Below are 21,176 nucleotides of genomic sequence, written 5' to 3'. Positions count from 1 at the left end.
CAGAAGTCCCCAGGCCTCCGCACACGTACCCAGTGTGTAAGGTGGCACGCGGCTCCGTGTCGTGCAGCCAGCTCCCCAGCGTGGTGAGCGAACAGGCTCTGCCCGTGTTCATCCCCTGGGCAGCAGGCAGGCCCTGGTCCGCTCTTCCTCCTCTCTTTCCAGTCGTAGGTCTTTCCCTTTTTCGCTTTTGATAGGCTGCTGGCAAGTTTTTAAATCCTGCCGAAAGCAGAAGGGGCTTGTGCTGAAATGCCCGTCTGACAGCTTTTCATTTACTGGGGCTTGCCCCTCTTTTAGTGATGGTTGCTCATTTTAATGTGTTTATGGTTGTGCTCTTTTATTTACTGAGCCTGGTGCGTTGCAGCGGTAATTAACCCGTGTTATTAGCAAAGCCCTTGTGGATATCCATTAATTCTCTTGAATGACTGATCATTTTTTCTGTACTTTTTCCCCCTGTTTTTTTCCAAAAGCATGCTGTCCTTTTTCTAACAGTCCTTAAGCTTTGACGTTTCCTACAAATTTCTTTTTAAACTGAGGCAGGTAGAAGGGCACCATCCCCATAGTTCCATAATAAAAAATAACTATTGTCTTAACAAACTGTTTTCAAAGATGCTAATGGGAAGCAAAACAACTGGGAGAATCTGTAGGGAACAATTTATTTAATTATTATTTTTCAAAACACATGCTTAATGATAAGAAGAGAGATAAGAATTTCCTTAGCCTCCTTTTTTTTTTTTTTTTTTTATGTGGCTGCATTAGCTGTTGTGAATATTTTAATGTTCGTATTTTAATCAGATTTCAACTTAGTTAATAGCACTTTGGGTATTTAAAAAAATATTGAGCCAGCAGAAAAATACTTGTGCTTGCACTGCTGAGAAAAGATAAGGGCCGCCTCATTAGCCAACCCTACTTTTGCAATTAATTTCAAATACATGGTGCTATTCATCAAATACGGAAGGTAACTTGTCTATGATAATATTTAACAATATTTGAAGCCTACTTTGTTTAGAGTAGCTAGAAAGTCTGATATGTCCATTTTCACAGATATGTCAGTCTATACGTTATGCTACTATTTCTGTATGTTACAGAGCAAAATTATGATAGAAAAATTATGGTATAAAAATATGAATTATTTATAAGTGACATGATTATTCATTTTCCGGAATGTTTTTAAAGGACTGACCCTTGACCTGCATGGAGGTTGCTTGCACCTCTGTGGAAGTGTAAGTAGGAATGAAATTCACTTATTTGAACCTTGCAAGGAAGTATCTCAAATAATTATCTTTTTGCTTAGGATAAGTGAAATGCGTGGGATTGGTAGGAAAGAAAAAAAAAGGAAGGAACTCTTGCTCTCATGGAAGGTTAAAGTAGCCTCTGTCTATAAGACAAGCTTTGCTTTGCTATGAATTCTTCTTCATAGCAAATTCATGGAGGGAAGAAACAATGAATGTTGATCCGTTACAAGTGCATATGAGCCTCACGCTACCAAGCTCTCTAGAGGAAATCTGTGATTATGCCGGGCCAGTTTGTTCAGTTTTTATCTCTTTTACATCCACTGGCCTTGTATTAAATTGTCATTGTCCTAAAGCACATGAGAGAGAAATGAATTGCGTTTCTCGACATGCTCTGACAGTGAAATATTTAGCCTCTCTGTCTCCAGTCATACTCATATGTATGTTTGATAGTGCAGGGATGACACCAACAGTCGCTGCAGCTTGACATTCCACTTACATCCTTTTACTTTTTGTATTTCCCCTTTTACTTTTACTCTCGAGTTAGGTAATCATGTGCATACAGTCGTATCTGTAGAAGCATGTATATCTGCGGTTTTATGGTTTATATATTTGCATTTTATGTGGAAATCCTCTGTCTATGCACAGCAAGTTTTGAGTTAAAGTACATATCTATGCATGTGCCTGTGTTCCAGGTATATAGTGTATTCCTTATGCAATTTGTGCAATGGACATCTATTATTGTGCGTACGCACACAGACGTGTTTACAGTAAGTATGCGCAGAGCTATATAACATCACTCTATGCAGTTGCTTGCCAAAACCTGCTGCTTTTATGTGTTTATTTTTTTCTTATCCCTGAGAAGAGTGCTGGCCAGCAATGTAGATAAAATATTTGCACCTGATTTTTCGTATCAGATTCTCCACATAATGTAGCGTTTTCTGTATTTGTGCTCACTGTTTCGCTTATAAAAGATGTTGTATTTTTTTATAAAAATTTCCTCTTCCAAGTAATTTACATGACTAATATTTATTCATATTCCTGTAAGTTTTGGCTCTCAATCAGAGAACTGTTTTTTCAGCTACATGTGTCCTTGGACACACGGTTATGTTTACACCTAAAGAATATAATTATTTTTAGAGGGGGAAGCCTCCTACATATGGTCGTTAATATAAATCATGATGTCTTCAGGTAAAAATATAAAATATACATTCAATTTTTAATGGTCCTTAGTCCTCACCAAAAATCCTACAGTTTTTTTATTATGGTTTGCTTGTCCAGAAGTAAAAATACTGTGAAACATTAAAGAAAAATACTAAACTGAATTATTTGCTGCTATTTCAGACAGTATTACTTTATTGTTTTTTCTAAAGGTTATTGTTTTGCCTTTTTAGTAGCACTTTGGAGAGTAACTTCGATAGATACGGTAGAACGTTGCCTTTTGACATGTATGTCTTGCGAAAGAATTTATGTATTTGCTATGTTACAGAAGCTTTAAATCTCTTGGGTTTGTTTACATAATGCTTGTAATGTTTTTCAATTAATTTGTTTCCTTCAAACAAAGAAGGGCTTTTGTCCTTGCTATTCCTTAATATAGCAGGTTTGCATTAAGGGGAATCTTGTCTAATTTCTAATTCTCTTCCTCTTTTTAGGAGCATAGCTTTTTTAATCAGAGCGTCATTTCCCACTTCTTTTACAATTGAAATAAATTATTATTTTTTTTTTTTCTTCAGCTTCCTAGACTTGCTAGAAAAAAATCTCTGTTAACATCCTAATGAAAGTTAGAGGGATATAGATACTTTTATGGAGTGTAAGACAAGCATATGCTGTTTTTCATTACTGCTGAATGTCTAATTCGTACCCGCGGGTCACCATTCTGAATTTGTATGAAATCTAGATGGAATTTTCTGATTTAGATCAGAATAATTTACAAGGCAAACCAAAAAATACTTCTGGAAATATAAATCTCATATTTTTCATGACACTGACACAGAACATTAAGCGTGAAATTGGAGAAGGGTCTCCATATACTGCAGAAAGTTAGTATATCGAGGTGTATCAAATAGAGGTTCCTTGTCCTCGGTCTAATCAAGCCATTTATACTATTCTTATGCAGAATTGTGCACATTTATTTATATGGTAACCTACTGAAATACGGTGAGTTACCTCTATGCACATGACAGTAGTCTAAATATATCCTTTCGTCATATATTGAAAATTATATTCCCTTTCCCTGAGTAAAACCTCTTTGCAGATTTGAGCTGCAGCCTCTATGTGGGAGGGCAGATTCTCTTTAAAGGGTTGTGTTCTGAAACCAAAATTTATCTTAAAGTGTTTTGAGGTTTTTTAGGTTATTACTCTGTATGTTCACATGGATGTCTCTAACTCCTCTGTATCTTTTCATGTTGCTGTAAGTGGAAAAAAACCTGCACATCTCCTTTTCATCATTTTGATTGGAACTACATACCATATGTAATGTGTTTTGGCAGCACTTACCTAGCCAAAGAAAACAAATTAATATTAGCCATGCTGAGGGGTGTCAGAAGTATCACAGATGTGTCGATTTAGCTTTGCTCCATCACACACTCTTTCCTTAAACAACTGGTCAAGCTGTCGCAAAACGTAGTGTTGGCTACAGGGAGATTCTAATAGGTGTGATCAGAGATTGATGGCTTTGGCAAGTTAGAATGAGAAGATGATGTGGAGTTGCTGTTGCTTGTTTCAAATGGCCTCAGAAGAAACCCAAACAAACAAAACTAAAAGAAGATGAAACAGGAGGAAAAAAAAAATTATATATATATATATATAACAAAAGTAAAAATGTAATTAAAAAATTATAAGCCCCCTCACCCCCCCAATAAACCAGCTAGACATTGAACAATTTAAAGTCTTGCAGATGTAGAGATGCTGGCAAGTGTAATGAAAAAGTCTATCTAAAATGTAGTGCTAACTTGTTCCTGAGCATTTCTGAAATTCCTTCCCATATAAAGGTGCCAGGATGGGTGGGGAGAGGAGGAGGTGGCTTCCTTTATTCAGTCCATCCTTATCCGTGATAGTGCTCTTCTTTGCCCCCTTTCCCCCTATTTCTGGGTTTGTTTCTACAGCTATTTTTGGAAGAAACGCTTTTTTTAATCTCACATGAATATTTTTAATGAAATACAAGACGAGAAAATCTAATAAAGAACAAGAAATAACAAAATGGTGAAATTATACTCCTTTATGTTCTCTTAGCTGTGTTCTTACAGCCAATTACTGGCAGTTTGTATAATTCTCCGTATACTGAAAATGCAACAAAGCGAAAGGATCGAGCAATTTTCTGTATGTTTTTTATTTACATTTAATTTTTTTTTTTTTCTGTCTTCAAATTGGCTGCAGGATTTGATTCCTGTCTTTTTAAAGGATGAATGCTGGTGTCCATTTTGGTTGGTGTTTTCTTGCTTAGATGTAGTTTGTGCAGTTGACACGTATTAATGCTAAAGTAGTTTCGGAGGAATTAATTTCAGAAAATCTGTGAGGTTTTATTCAGAACAATTAATTTACCCTTTTTTTTTTAAAAAAAAAATCTAGTAAAAATAATAGCTAAAACTCGTATGTCTTTAAAACCAAACAGATTTAGAGTATGTTTCCGAAAGCAAATGCACATGGATTGCTAGCAAAATAATCTTCAGAGAATGGTAAAATTGTTATAGCAAAAAGAAGATTTCTTTTTTTTTTTTTTTCCACTGTGGTGGTTTAATGTTCCATGAACGCAAGATTTCCTCTACTAAATTATATTCACTTTTCCAGCAGTGAAAGAATTCCCTGGCAATGTTCTCAAAGCAGCCGTTAACGTAGTGGGACAGATTAAATGTTTGGAAGTGGCATGAAATGCCATGTCTTCAACCAACTGTTCCCGTGAGCATTAAAGGGGTGAGAATCGGATTCCCAATAACTGAGGAAAGCTGCTGGGGCACCCCATCGTTCCTCCAGCAGGAACCGATCGGGCCCCACTGGTGCTGGGTGGTATTTAAAGAGTGGAGCAGCCACCGTTGGTGCCTGACATTAGTATGAATGACACCTGTCCCATCAATCACTGGCCGTGGTGTCACAGATGGAGAAACAACAATCGGCTGAATTACCCGGCACTGCACACTTGGCTTAGTTCGGCTCATTGTTCTCCTACAAATCTCGAGGATGGCTCCTTCTGCGCCGGGAACGCAGGCAGGAGCAGGAGATGGGCTCAGGTGGTGGCACGTGCCGGCCCTTTGCTGCTCCATCAGAGGTATTGGGCAAAAGGCTGTCGGTGGGGGTGGTGGGAAGGAGGGCTCCACGCGGGGACTGAAGCTTCGGCTTCTAAAGAAGGCTGTAATTAATCAAGAGCTGAAACTCGGGATTTCTCTCGGCATTCCAGAACTTTTCATTTTGCTAGCCCCCAGCACACAGCCAGGTTAACGTTTAACTCTTCAAATGCTATGTTGTAGCTCTCGCTCTGAGAAGAACGAAGGGAGATTCTGCGCGGATTTCCTCTGGCTGTGCAGTAAGCAAAATCTTCAAAGCTGTGGCCCCTCTGAAGTAGTAGATCTTTTATTATTGCTCAGTAGTTTGCACTGAAAATTCAGTATCCAAGACACTGAATGAAAAGGAGTTGCTGAGAGGCTTATTTTGGGATGTGTGTTGGTTTTTGGTTTTGTGGTGGGACCTTTAATCTTCATGCCAGACGAAGGTTGGATGATGAGAAATCACAGCCTTGTTCCAGACAAAAAGAGTAAAGGCATTTAAATGCCTTCAGATGCTGTAACCGTTTTCTTGTCTTTCTTTCTTTTGCTTTTTCTGACCCCTTGCAAATCGGAGACAGGTCCTAGAGGACGGGAGAATAATATAAGCAGAAAAGCAAATAGAAATTATTTCTCTGCTCTTATGTCATGTGTCAGTATGTTTTGAATTCATTTGAATCCTGCTGCTTCCATGCTCTTTTCCAAGTAGCACCAGGTAAATACCTGTGAAATATTGAGATGGAAGTGATCTGATCATGCTTACTTCACAAAATTTTTCTCTTCCCTCTCCTCCCAAGTGTATTTTTTTTTTCTTTCATCCGTTTGGTGTTGCATGTAGTCTTGTTGTAAGCTAATTTTCTGTGGGTGTTCTTGTTACAACTAATGTGAAGCAGAAAACCTGTAGCATGCCAGAAACAGACTATAATATATTGAAGACACAGCTTATGTTTGATTGTGTGTAAATACAGTTAGTTAGTTGGGTTTATCTGATAGCCTGGCAGAAAGAGAGAGGAGCAGTACAAACTGTTTTCAGTAACTGTGCTGTTCATACACCTGATAAGATTGAGAGTGCTTTCGAACTACTGATATGCTTTGAATAAGAAAAGAATAATCACATCCACTGGCACCGGCTTATCGGGAATGAAGTAAAATGCCAGCACTTTTACATTAGCAAAAGTAAATGTTTTAGACACTTCGGGCCTTTTTTCCATTTAAATTAAATAGCAGGGTGCTTTTGAGTGTGCTGTAATGAATGGAAGGATTTATTACCTTGACAAAATTACAGGTGAATATGTTGAGAGAGGAGTCCTCGGCAACAATAACAGCTCTTTTGATAAGTGGCTGCGCCTGTTCCTGCTTTCGGTACAGAAATTCAGTAGTTTTATCCTCTCTTGCTCTATGAAGTGCAGTGGCTTACTTACAATGTGCAGGTTCTTCGCAGTGTAACGTACTCGTGCATTTTGTAATACACCGGCAACGCGTTTGAAATTCAGCACGTAAAACGGCTGTTCATAAAATAATGCTTGATCATTTACTAGTATGTCCTCTGCCTTCAGTGGCTGTGTATTTTTGTGTTTGAAAAAGAATATATTTCAGAGTCTTTGCTGGGAAGGCAAGGTATGATTCATCATTAACTTACCCAGTAGGCATGAAGCATGCTCGGATGCGTTATTATCTTCTCCAAGTTTACTGATTTTTATTTATTTATTTATTTATTTATTTTTAGTATTTCCAGGTTCTTTTTCTTTTATGTGCCTACAATTAATTTTGGGATATTCAAATTTGATGAATGATAGTGCAAGAGCGGGTTTGATTGATTTTGGATTATTATTGATTACTGTCAATGAGATCACTGTGACACTCTGAAATCAATGGTATGTGATTAAACCAAGGCACCACTGTTCTATATATTAGGCAGCAGTTGGGAATTTAGGAACTGAATGTTCACAAGCTATAAATTGAGAAAATGCTCGGATTTAAATAGCCTTTTGTTTGGCATTTACTGACCAAAATACGTTCCTTGGGAAAGTTAGTTTTCCCAAGTGCAGGCTTTCAGTAAAAGAAAGGTCATTGATTTAAGGTTTATTAAATTTTAGCTAAAAACAACTGGCTCCATTTGGGTGTAAAATACTTTAAGTACTTACTGCAGGCAACCTTCATGCTTTAGAGCTGTTGCTCAAAGGTTTCATTCTTCTATGAAGATGTCAACTGTAAATATAAAAATGCATCACTGAAAATGTAATGGTTTAAAGATTCAAACTGAAATAAAATTTCCTGCCTGGGGAAAGCACTATAATCAAAATAAAGTAGTCTTAACTTTTTTTTTTTTTTCCTGTGGAAACCGTACTTGAAAAGAGTGCTTGAAGGCAGCAGGTAGCAAGCTTGGTAGGGAATGCCAATTTGTATGTATTTATTTATTTATTTACTCTCCCCCACAGATGATGATAGCCTGGCTTTGGAATCAGCAATACACTTCAGCCACTAATACTAGAAAATATGTAAGCTGCTGCCGCTTTTGAAATGCGGTATGCTGGCATTTCAGTCAACTTTATAATCTGGCAAAAACCCCACCTGGCAATATTAAAATCCAGCTTCTGAAGCACTTTTATTTCTGAAAGCTTTTTATGTCTTTTTATATCTTTGTAGCATGTATTAAATTTCTGAGGAGCGGTGGCCTGGATGTACACTTGATGGATGACTGGGGTGGGACTTCTCCTCCCTTCCCCTTTCCCCCTTTTTTTTTTTCTAATTTTTTTAGAATGTGTGATACTTGCACATTAGGTAATGCTGGAACAGGAATATTGCAGAAGCAGCTGTTTGACAAAATTACTGTGGGTTTTTTATACCATTGTTAGATAAGTTAGTGGAGATTTTCCAAGGTACGAAGGACGGCCTGCTGCCAAGCTCTTGCATCTGTCTTAAGAAGTCTTTTACTTTTACTGGAGTGGCCTGATTCAAAACTACATGGAAAGAATGCCATTCATTTTAGTAGATTTTGGATCAGTCTCTATAATTGATTTAAAAAAGGAATAATTTGGTAGTATTTTAAAATAAATCAATGAAGAAATGGAGCCTGTGTCCAAGGATTCACTGCCAGGATGTGTGACATTTGCACCAGTAGAGTTGCCTAAGGGAGTGTGACCAGGAAATACTAAGATTACTCCATAATATTTTCTGTGTGAGCTTAAAAGCAGTGTTGGCATTGTGCCAATATCTTCAGTCTTGTGTTGACTAAAGAGGAGAAATCCTTCAGATGGAGATGGTAAGACGAAGTGAGACTGACCCCTTTTTTCCTTGATTTTACATCTGAATTGCAAGAGTGGTTGAAATGCTGAATTTATGTAAAGATTGATTGATCTTGGTTTGTTTCTGCTGAAGAATTTTGGATGAAAAGCTATAACATTGAATACGTGTGCCTGCTTGATGCGTATTATTTTCCTATACAGGCAGAGACACTTTGACGTTCCTATGCAGAATTAAAAAGTCACAAAGGATGGTTATGGTCATTCAGCATGTCTTTCCCCATGAAATGCAAAATAAATTTTAATAGATAGAGAATTGCCCCATACTGGCTACTTCGGAGAAAATTAACTCTATCCCAGACAAAACCAACACAGTATTCTAATTGGTTTTCCTTTCCTTGATTTTCTTATTCTCCCTGGATATGAGCACTATGTAATTCCTTTAATCACAGATCACCTTTTTGTCTCTGGTAAAGCATTCAGCCTTCTGTACAAGTTAAGGCATAGGTGTGTTTTACTGCTAGGATCAATGGGAGGAAGATACGATTTTGTGGCCTTTTATTTTCCTTTTTTTCCCTTTTCTTTTTTCAAGTGCTTGAATTTGTATATCAGCATTGTGATAAAAAAACCCCACTTTTCTAGAACAGTAACATTTGAATTTCATGTGAAAATATGTTAAAAAGGAGTTTCTTGGAAAAGCTGCAAATCCCGTTTCTGTAAAGGTTCACAAAAGGATGCTTTATCAACATCCAGTACTTCTGTTACAGCAAAGCCTATTATTTTCTTAGACACAAAGGAAAAGGTGAGTTACACAGTGTATGTTTATAAAGGCTGTGTCCATGACGTTTGTCTCCAAGATTTGATATCTGGAGAACTCCTAGAAAAGCTGGGCGTGAGGACTAAATGCAAGCACGTGCACTTAAAACCCAATGTTAAATTTTGGTCAGATAGAATCATAGAATGGTTAGGGTTGGAAGGGACCTCAAAGATCATCTAGTTCCAACTCCCCTGCCATGGGCAGGGAAACCTTCCACTACACCAGAAGTAGTGGAGTAAGGAAAATTGAGGCATCAGTTCTTCCCTTGTACAGTTTTTGCATAGCAGTTGGGGTTTTGTTTCCACTTTAGTGATTAGTTTTCTGTTGAAGCTGGTGAGGATTGTCTCAGAGCAGCACAAACCACAACCCATCAGCAGGCTGCTAGTCAGCAGCAGGTGTGAACAACATAAAACAGGATTAACACTGAATCAGAGTGTGCACTAAAAACAGAACCCCTGCCTTGGTTTTACAAGGGCAGTAAGATAGAAGCACTCTTGTCGTGTTTACTAAACAGTGTTCAGTGGACTATGTAAATGGCTCTGCTCAGCTGCAGAGAAATAAGTGCAAGAATTATTATGTATTTGAGATTTTTAAAGACACTTTTTTCCTCCTTTAAGCTTAGACTTCTCTTAAGTGTTGTAGCTAGTGCTTCAATTTTTGCAGCAGAAGGAAGGGAGAACGGAATGTCAGCATTGTGTTTAATTTTTTTGGTCGTTGACATAGGGGAGCAGGTAGACTGTATTGTCTGTTTGAAATTGCACTTCTACGATTTAGGGTTTAATGTCTGCTTATTTCTTCTGTACACATTTCCTTTAAAAAGGCAGCTTTTCTATTCCTTGGCGTTTGCATATTTGGGAGCTTTTAAAGCCATGTATTTATTATATCCATTACACTCAGCATCAAATTCTGCCCTCACTTATGCTCTGTATTAAAAGTTAGGGGGATACATTTGCAGTGGAAGCAGAATTTACTTGTTGTGTTATATGAGGGTTGTTTATAAGCTACTCCCATTTCCCTGCCTCTATCAGTATATTACTTGACCAGAGAAAGTTTCATGTTTTAGGTAAAGATGTGTTTAAGATGACATAATTTTTCATATAAATATTGTGAGTAATTTTACTTTATTTTTTTTTCTTCCTCTTTCCTGTTATTCCTGGACCAGGCTTTGGAAAGAGGTTAGTATCTATCAGGCTGCATTTGCACAATATAAATAGTTTGGTATAGAAAACAAACAACAACCCCCCCCCAAACCAAATAGAAAAACACCCAAACCCAAAACCCCAACCCACAAAAAACACAACTCATTTTTCCTAAAGTATTTTCAGAAGTCCTACAACCCCAGCCCCAGGAAAACTCATCAGATCTTCTGTTTGCAGAACTCTAATGAAAACTTGATCCATTTGATATAAATACTATGAAGTTGATTTTCAAGTCCAGGTTAAGTATAATTATGTCTTCTTTCCTATGATGCTCTCATGTGAATGGGATTGACAACTACTTTCCTCATAGAACAGAATGAAGGAGTGTTTTATCATTCAGTGTTCTCTCCTCAGCAGTAACTCCTTGCAAATTATCAGATTATAGATACATATTTAGGCATGCAAATTTTTTTACTGAAATTCCTTTATGAGAAATAGCTGCTCTGTAGGCTCCAAATCCTGTCTTTGCAGACACCTGTGCAACTCGACTCCTTTTGCTGTCAAGATGTCCATATAGAACTCTTTCTTTAGAGGTACAAGTCTGATTTTTGAGGGGATACCTGAGGCTTCAGGTGATGAGAGCTTTGCTTATCTGTGGTGTCCACATAGCAATGGCAGGCGTTACACAAGCAAGAAGATTGTGTTCAAAGTTTAAATTTGAAGTTAAAGAGAATTGAATAGGTTGGTTTGAGTGCAAAAAATAGTCGAGAATTAATATATTTTCTGAAATACCTTGAATAGTCATATCACCTTATTAATTAGTGGATTTAATAAATCCATTAAAAGCAATATTTTAAAATAATACCTACACTGTGAAAATGCATCCAAATCAGAAAGAACCTAGTCTTGTAGCCTTAAAATATGAATTATTTCATTCTTTCTTCCTCTGTTTTTTCCCCACGTATAGTTAAATACACAAACAGTTTCAATGCTAAGAGTATACATGACCAGTTTCAACCATGAGTTTTGCTGACGAAAACAGAAGGCTTGGGAATTCTTAATTTTTTGTTGTATTAACTTTTTATCAGTAGTGAAACAATCTTACCAATGTAGCACACTTTTTGAATCCAAGTTTATTTCTATGATTGCTGCTCCAGTTGCGTGTGTGTTCCTGTTGTGACAACCTGGTAGTGGCTCAGAGGTTTATTTTTAAAGAGGGTGTTCTTGTGTGTTCAGAGTTCCGTTCATATATTGTTGTTGAGAAAACAACTTATTTCATCATAGTGAAATAATGACTTGTGTGATAGCATTTGTAAACTGGCTGTAAAGTGGGCTGCTTTTACTGTCTCTCTGTGATGTTGTAAACTACTTACTGTAACTTGAAATGCTTTTCTGAAGCTTGTAGTGCATAGTTCACCATTTCTAGAGTTGCTGGTATGCAAATCTATTGCATGATTTTGTCAGTTTGCATGTATGATTCCTGGATTCTTTTTTTTTTTTTTCTCCCCCCTCCCCCCCCCCCCCCCCCGACTGGTGGTAATATCAAATCTTAAAGTTCAGGATTTTCAGCAAGGACACATAAGCATGTAGAAGTTGTGCTGCTTATTCAAAGTTTATCTGAAGTGCTTAACCTCTTTGGCCTCAAAATTGGTATGGCCAGCCTGTGAAAGCAATCTGTCCCTTGAGGTTTTCTGTAGTTCCTGGTTTCTGCCAGGTCAGAAATAAACAAGAATAAACTTTTTGATAATAGTGGTATGTTTTCTCCCTGGGCCAGATGAAACTGGATGGTATATCGTTATGTTTATTATTATTTGAGTCCCTACTGAGTGTGTTTAAATCTCTGAAGAGATAAGTTCCTGTTTGTTTCAGGCTTTAGTTGCCAGTTTGGACCAGTCCTTGTTTACCCATACAAGTTTATTTACAGTCATTTTCTTTTTCCAGTTATACCAGTATGCTCAGAGGGAGCAGAATCTAACATGTCTCAACTTACACTTTTTCTTTTACCTTCAGCATCATGTAATTGCTTATTCTGATTTTTTTTTTTTAAAAAAAGATATTTTGACTCAGTAGTTGAATCTAATTGCAAATCAATCCTGTATGATTTACCCTGATATTATTTATTATTTCTGTTATGGTAGTCTGTGGAGGCCCCTGTCATGCTAGTGTGATGTACAGTGTGTAAATATATAGGTAGTTCCTATTCACGAGCTTTGATGACTACAAATACAAGCAATTCATGAAAGGTGCAGAAAAGGGCACAACGTACTTTTTGGTTTTAATATGGCAAGTGCAACCATACTCTACATGTGTCCATATATAGTTGTGTAAAAGTTGTGCGTAGTTTCGTATTTTTAAATTAACTTCAGGCTAACAAGGAAGTGGGGATTGGTTTATCGTAGATCAGCAGAAATCTACCTGGCATTTGAGGGAGAGGTGGATGGTTTCCTCTGTGTCAGTTCAGAGAAGGTGGGTTTAATGCAAAGGAGGTAGAGTGAAAAGTGCTGTGAAAGGGAGACAGACCAGGGAGCAACACAGGCTGCTGTCATTGACATGGTGCAAGGGGTGGGAGAAGAGGTTGGAGAGACAAATCCGGGTAGCATAGGATTGCATAGAGCATCTAACTGACCGCTTCCATTTCATACCTTTTTTCAATATGGTGTGTAGTGATAGGACAAGGGGCAATGGATTTAAACTGAAAGAGGGCAGATTTAGGTTAGATATAAGAAAGAAATTTTTCACTCTGAGAGTGGTGAGGCAGTGGAACAGGTTGCCCAGAGAAGTTGTGGATGCCCCATCCCTGGCAGTGTTCAAGGCCAGATTGGATGAGGCTTTGGGCAACCTGGTGTAGTGGAGGGTTTTCCTGCCCATGGCAGGGGGGTTGGAACTAGATGATCTTTAAGGTCCCTTCCAACCCTAACCATTCTATGATTCTATGGTTTTTAAAAATAGTGATTGCAGTTAATACGCTGAATCCGTTGCCTGCTGATTTGAAGAATATGAAGTTATTCATTTCTACTTGTTTGGACAGCAACACATCTTTTATAAAAAGAACAACTTATCTGGTACAGTGATACTGATGCCAGTCAAACTCCACCAGATGTGTCACCAGATTCGGGGTTTTTTTTCCTCAGTTTCATGTGTTCTTGCTCAAAATGCATATTATAGTTTTTTTCTTACTGTCATCTTCACTGTGTTTTGACCAGTGTTCCAGAGAGGAAAGCAACATATTAAAATGTTAATTTTTGCAGTCAAAGAAAGACTTACTGCCTCAGATTATTATTTTTTTTTTTACACATGCCTCAGAATTATCAAATCTTTTGTGATAAACTGTTAGTTTTATGTATCTCCTGAAATGGGAAGCAGAAGAAATTCAGTCAAGGAACATACTACACAGATGGAAACTGAGGCTTTTCACTGTACCGTAGCTGTTAAGACTTCATCTAAAAACTGTGACCTCGTACCAGAAGATACATAGATTTACGTATCAAAAATCTAAAACAGTTACCTGTGAAAGGATAGAGGTATTTGGAAGCTGAATCAAAATTTTTGTGGAGTCACGAGTTTAAGGTCTCGGTAAGATTTCAGGCATCTTTTGTTTCACATGCACCACTCGGGAGGCTTGCTGGAGAAGAGAGATGGACTTTTCTCCTTTGAGGGAAGAGGGGAAATGCTTCTTACACTCTCTAAGTAAATTGCATTTTGGTTTTAAAGGCAAATAAGCATCTGGTCGTTTATTTAACTAATTCATATAGTATTGTACGAAAAGAGTTTTTTTTCGCCCTCTGCGTACTGCTTTCTGCTAGGCTGATGATAATGTACCTGGAAGGAAAAGGCAGTCCAGGCTGAGGCAGCCAGCGTCAGACAGGGCGGTCTGCCATCTGTCCCACCTGCTGCATTCATGTGTCCATCTGGTTACTGCAATAGCTCATTGCGGGCTTCAGCAGAAGAACACTGAGGCTGAAAAGAAGGCAGTGTGAATTATTTAGGTAGCTAGTGTAAATAAAGAGAGGGGGAGAGGAGCAAAGGAGGGGGGGCTGAGAGAGGGAGAAAGCACTCTCTTACTCCTGGATGCTGTGGAATGTGTTAATGCATGAGAGCGTTTGATTTGCATATAGATTTAGATGTATAGATCATTGTGAAGATTACAAGCCAATGAGTTTTATCTAGATTTAGATAGCTCTCAGCCTGGTTTGCACATAAAATATAGCCAGTTTCAGGAGGAGAATCTTTGGGGACTTTAAACCTAAGTGAAACTGATGAAATGTAATGCTTTTAGGTATTAATTTAGCAGAAATAAAATATTTCCTTTAAGGGCTCTTTGTGCCCTTTGTTAACCAAGAATTTATAACTACTTTGCATAGTCGGTGCTTTATACACACTGTGGTTTTGATTTGGTGTTATAGTTAGTTACGTTTGTAGTCATCTGTACTTGATTCTAAGAGGAAAAGCAATTGATGAATGCTTTTCCTTTTCCTCTCGTGTTTATCAGGTGAAGATTAAATCCAGTCATCAAACAAATAATTTCTGAGCTGTGAGCGTATATATTGTTACGCAGGCAAATATATATATATGATTCTGTCCACATACATGTACAGAGAACACTTAAATCTTTTTAGATATTTTTAATGAGAGTGACCAAACAGAATTTCATATTGTTACAGTGGCCTTGAAAAAATAAATAAGTTTATTTTAAAGTTACTTGCTTGAATTTCAAAATAAGTGCCAGAAGATTTAGACTATGGTGGATTACTTATTTCTAAAATGGAATTATTTTTAGAAAAGATAAAAATCGTAGTTCTAGGTTTGAGCATCCAAAGTTCATTTGCATAATTCTGTTCTAAACATTTTAATAACAGTGGTGTCATGTCAGACTTTCTTTTTTTTTAAATGTGTGAAACATTAGTCCAATGCTGTGTTTAAAAAAAAAAAAAAAAAAAGATGGGCTTCATATTTTGATGTTTCCTGATGTGAGATTCTGCTTGCTTTCAAATTTTAAATGTCAAGCTTTCCTGGGCCAAAGAATAAAACCAGGATCGTCTTAAGAGGCATCCTTGAAATTGTGGGATGGTTTTGTGCCATTGTTTTGCCTGGTTTTAGATCTGCAGAAGAAAGGGACACAGCATCTTGAAATCCCAACAGCCTGACTACTTCTCTAAGATTTGCATGAAATTCAGCTGCAGCCTTCAAAGGGATTTGAGTGGATTGGATTCTTTAAGGTTAGTCCATGTCAAACCTATTAAGTTCAATTCACATGCAAAACCCTTTTTACGTTTTTTTTAAGCCAATAAGGCTCTAGCTACTATTAAGGTGACATCGTGTACTTGCAGTAGAATGTCCATGGTAATGGATCACCCTACTGGCACGTGTAACTAACCAATAATCCACTTTGTCATCTTTCAAATTGAAAGGTTCTGTGTCTTGTATGTTCCTCAGACTAAGGCAGGTTTGTTTGTGGAAGTTGAGGTCCTGCAGACTATTTGAGTCAGTGTGAATATCCATCTTCTGTCTAAAATGTGATCCCCGAAGTTACATGAGCTCTTATGTCCTTAACTTTCCAGGTCTTTGAGTTCTTGTTCTTCCTGCAGATTGACTCCACTGTTAAATGGCTTTAGGAGTACAGTATATGTTCTGTGGTGAATCAGGAAACAATTGCAGAGGAAAAAAAAAGATGAAAATATTTTATGGTGTATAAGAGGATTAGTGGCTGCTTCAGAACTGCAAAGTCATGACTTTCAAAAGAAGAGTTTAATTTTTAATTTAAAAACCAATTGAAGGAATTCTATGCATCTCAAACATTTAGGCCAAAGCATCTAAATGCTCTGTGCAGAATTTTTGGAGTCCATCAACAGGCTGTGAAAGGAGTACCAAATTAAGACGCTTTGCCTCACTTAGATATTGTCAGAATAAACGGATCTTAGTAGGAATTCTTAGTAGGAAGTAAGGAACACCTGATGCACTCCGAGGTTGCTTCTCATTTTGAAGCTTTCTGCCCTACATGAGATCTGCAAGATTTGCCCTTTGTTTTGAGAATGGCTATGTATTGCTATGCTTTGCTTTGAACATTGCATAAGGTTTTATAAAATGCTGGTCAGATCCTGTAACCAAGAGAGCTGAATCTTGAAAGCAATTGTGTGTTTACTACATGGAATCGAATTAATCAGCTTCCACAGTGGCTGCGCTGGCACCCGGGTCTTCACTATCTAGCAGAATGCTGGATTCAAAATTGTGTTAGGATGTCGCTCAAACTCGCTAAATTTTGCTCAGTTTTAAAGATGTAGGCGGGGAGAAAGTAGTATCTTCTCCCTGTGCTGCTTCTCTTTGCGGTGTTTGAACTTCACACTTCATGCTCAAGGAAAGCACTGCTTTCAGTTATGTTTAGATCAAAAATAGTTGACTTGCATGTACTGGTTGAGAAAAGAGTATCTACCATTGACTTAAAGTTCTAGCTGTTCCAAGTCTTTTAAAAACACGGATTAATTAGAACAGGAAAATGTACTTATTTCCACTGTTTACATTTCAAGGAAAGAAGCAAGCATCTCGTGACACATACTTGGTGTTTAGAATGCCCTTTTTTTCTAGTGAAACCTGAAGAAGCTGCACCTTAAATGAAACACCAGGTTTTGGGGGCTTAATCCTGCAAAGCTTGCATGCATAAGTCACTTGATACAGGTAGTAAATTTCTTGGCTAAGTGCTTGGAGGAAGAGGTCAATGGATAATAAACCCTTTCCAGTTGGCCTGGTTCACTTGCATCTTATACAACAAATATTTAGATTTTTCCCAATAAAGAAAAGAATAAGATTAAGTAGTACTATAATTAATTGTCTTGTGTTCGGCTTGTATTTTTTCTTTTTTTTTTGTTTTAAGTTTTCAGCACCCTTTTAAAGAACTGAAATTACTCTGACCTATGATCAGAATTCTTTGTTGTGTTTCATGGCCTCTGAGAGTAATTTTTTTGGAAAAGTACCTAAACCAGGAACGTTTTAGCAGGTAAAAGATACATGTAGGATATGGAATTTTCTATTTGTGTGTAAATTCATAATTGTTCGTCTAAATGTTCTTTACTGATAACACTTAAGCCATTCCAGGTTGTGCAGAGCTTGCACCTTTTAATACTGATGCCTCGTGGTATTAATATGGCTATTTATAGCATTATTAGTTATATGGGCTAAGTAACAAATACTAGCATTTATGTTGCTATTTGATAGTGTTCCATAAAGCATACTGTTTTCCTGCTTGTAGGGTAGTGAATTGTGGTGTTATATGTGTTTTTCGTGTGTCAATATTTGAGGAGGTAAAGTTAGTATTTTGCTGAGGGAGTAAAGAGAATGAAAAGGCTGTCTAAATGTGTGAATTCTCTTTTCCTTGGCATCTGCCACTTTATTGTTGAGAATACAGGAAATATCTCATTGAAGAGTATAGTCATGTTGCAAGAATTGTGTATCTGCATTGTTTGGCAGGGTGGTTCTTCTGGCAAAAGGGTGATTTGCTATCCTATTTCTTTGAGGTTTTGGAATAAATACAAAAATCCTGTATTGACACTACTAACTCCAGGTAAAACATAACAAATCTGGCTAAATTTTTTTTGGTTTTAACAACTTCAGATTATAGTAACATAAACAGAGGTGGTCGTTCTTGTTCTTGTTTATACTTGTTGACAGTCCTTGAATGGAAAGTAGAATGGGGGGAGCAGGGCAGAGAAAGGTTAAATGGCAGAGAGGTTAAATTGCTTCAGTGACAGATTCTCTCCAGAAAGGCATTGAGTTGTTTTAAGGATTAGTTAGGGAAAACTTGAATTGAACCCACTTCTCTACTGTTTATATATTGCATTGCTAATGTTGCCAGTCTCTTATTTTTCGTAAAAACAAAGTTTACTTTGCAAAATGAGTAGAGAACACTGGGGAAATTTTAAAAAGCCAAGCAAAAAAACGTAAGTTTCATCAGCTGCAAAACAGGCTGGAGCTTTACCTGTGTTATTTTATTGTGAGATTCTTAAAACAATAGAGCAGATTATTAAAACCAATATCTATTTTACTCTTACATTATGATTGTTGCAAAAAAACCAAAAATGTTGCAGAATCAGTGAAAACCCGTGTCAACTTCTAAATGAGTCTCTGTTTCTTCCTGATGGAAATCTGTCATGGCAGCAATGTAGTTCTTACAGTAAGAGTCTTGCATCCTTCCAGCTAGTTTTAAACATTTTCTTTTGGAAAAACCTCTCCATACGAGCTGGGAGTCCAGGAGGATGTGTGTGCAGTCCCTCTTCAGAAAAAATGCGCTCAATCTGTTTCAGACGAGTTCCCTGAAAGATGGGTTAAATCAACTGATTGAGCTGATTTTCTCTCTTGAGGTGATATTTTATTTATATGATAAAATGCTTGGAAAGTGATTAATTTGTCAGGGGAACATCTTGTTACTGTAAATTTGCCGAATGTGTAATAAAATTGCCATAACACAGATGGGAAAATGAAGATCTTTTAAAATGAAATAACCGAGCAGTCTGCCTACATTTTCAGCACTTAAAATTAACTTAGTTAAATTTCTTTGTCAGTTTTACCCCTGGAAGAATGCAGTCTGGGGAAGATATGTGGCAAATGTGTGGTGTGCTTTTGTATGTGTGGTGAGTGGAGGGGACAGGATTGAACTGTGTAATTTTCCTTATACATCAGAAGAGACTGATAGATTTATAAAATTTTCGTCAGGATTTCTTGATCGAGTGAATTTTTAGAAATTAATATATACAGGTTGGATACTGCTTCCCAGTAGCAGAGAATTGGAGAATGGGGGACTTTTGTGGGCAAGTACATCAAGTCAGTATCATGTACATGAAGTAGTGCTTTTGTGCTAGTTTGTGCAGGATTGCTTTCAAATGACAGCTAAATAGTGAATACGCTTCTTAGTCTTTATAGCAATTGTATGGAAAGTAACTTAGATTATCTAGGGATATACCTGAAAAGTCAAAGGAAGGAATACTTCCCTGTCTCTGAGTTGCAGTGTGTAACAAGTGAAAATAGCATTAGTGAAGGAACAGTGCCTTTTATTCATACATTTTACTACTGCCTGTCCATCTGTCCACTGGAATGAGCAACTTATCATGCTTCTATGTTTTTCCCTTTCAACTTAAAGAATTATGAAAGGAAAATTCAATTTTTCGTGTCCTTTTATGACAGGTAGACTGGAGAGTGTGGTCATTTGGATTAAAAACATATCCATCACCACAAGCTGACACGTTATTATTATGTCTTCTTTGAATATATGAATTTTATCCCTACATGTTGGAAGTCTAAGAACGGGAACTTTTTATATAAATAATTATCCTAGTAGTGATGTACTGCATACCGTTGCCATATTTTTTCACTTCTACAGCATTCTTGGCCTTATCACCCGTAACATAAATCTTAGGCTCTCATATTTAATACAACCTGTAGGATAACCATGCCCATATAATGTACAGTCAGCCAATCCCACATCATCATTTGGCTATCATTATTTGTTGTCCTATGAAGGATGTTTCAGTTGATGTCCCGTTTTGAATTTGACAGTATGTTTGATGCAGCCATCCACAGGTAGATGAGAATGGCCTCCTTTAGGTGTTCACGCTGTTCTCCACAAATACCCTCAGTTTATTAAGCTTCCAACTATAGGCAGTTAAAGTTTTGAGTATATTGGTGTTATCTTGGTTGCTCATAATTTATTTTTTGGAACTCTGGGCTATTCGTTCCGTGAAGCAATGTTAATGTAACGACTCAGTTGCTGTCAGACTCTCTACTGTGTAAAGACCCAGCGAAGGAGTGGAGCAGATTTGGAGTATATTCTAGGCAAATGCTTAGTGAAATGCCGGTGGATTTTTATTCCGGTCCTTTGTCCTGTTGTGATAAAAAAATGCAAAGCCCAATCTGCTGAAATTATCATTTAATGCACTCCCATTACCTGGTCAGGGCTGAGACTCAGTTCGCTGAGCCGCCTGCACTTGCGCGGAAACTGCCAAGGCACAAAATGTCACAAAACTTGGGATCAAACGTACGTGTTAATTTAGTTTAATGATGGGCTGCAGTGCTCTCTTCAGGCCAGTCTTTCTGACATTGCTTACCCAAGGACAATTGACTTAAGCAGAACTTTTAGATCTGCAAGAACTAAATATTTGATCCAGGCTTTGTACTGTTGAAATAATTGAAGCAAGTCTGTCATTAAAATACAGCTGAAATTTGTAGTGTGCAATATGGAGTACTTAATGCTGATCTGTTCCTGTAACGCTTTTCTTGGACAAGCCTCTCAGTGACCTCTTACAGAAGAGATGACCACAGGTTCAGCAGGTAATAATTGCAGCTTATTGATACAGTTGCTTTATAATTGCAATTAGCAACATCCTTGTTCTGAATGTAATGATTGGACCAGTACACATTTGTTACTTGAGGCGATCTTTCTGGAATATACTGAATTTCCTTCTTTTCTCCGTGTGATTCTCACCAAAATAGAAGGCAAAGCATCGAAGAGTAGA

At 37.4% G+C, this 21,176-nt stretch overlaps 1 protein-coding gene across 1 annotated transcript in view; it reads left to right on the top strand.

The window, feature by feature from the left end:
• The window catches only part of ESRRG (estrogen related receptor gamma), a 375,092-nt gene that overhangs the window by 212,441 nt on the left and 141,475 nt on the right, over nt 1-21,176 (top strand). The gene's annotated exons all lie outside the window — the stretch shown is intronic.

This window comes from Tauraco erythrolophus, chromosome 2 (genome assembly GCF_009769465.1).
Source record: "Tauraco erythrolophus isolate bTauEry1 chromosome 2, bTauEry1.pri, whole genome shotgun sequence".
In the NCBI taxonomy this organism is placed as follows: Eukaryota; Metazoa; Chordata; class Aves; order Musophagiformes; family Musophagidae; genus Tauraco; species Tauraco erythrolophus.
The sequence above is the reverse complement of the archived record's forward strand: the minus strand, read 5'-3'. Positions and strand labels throughout refer to the sequence as shown.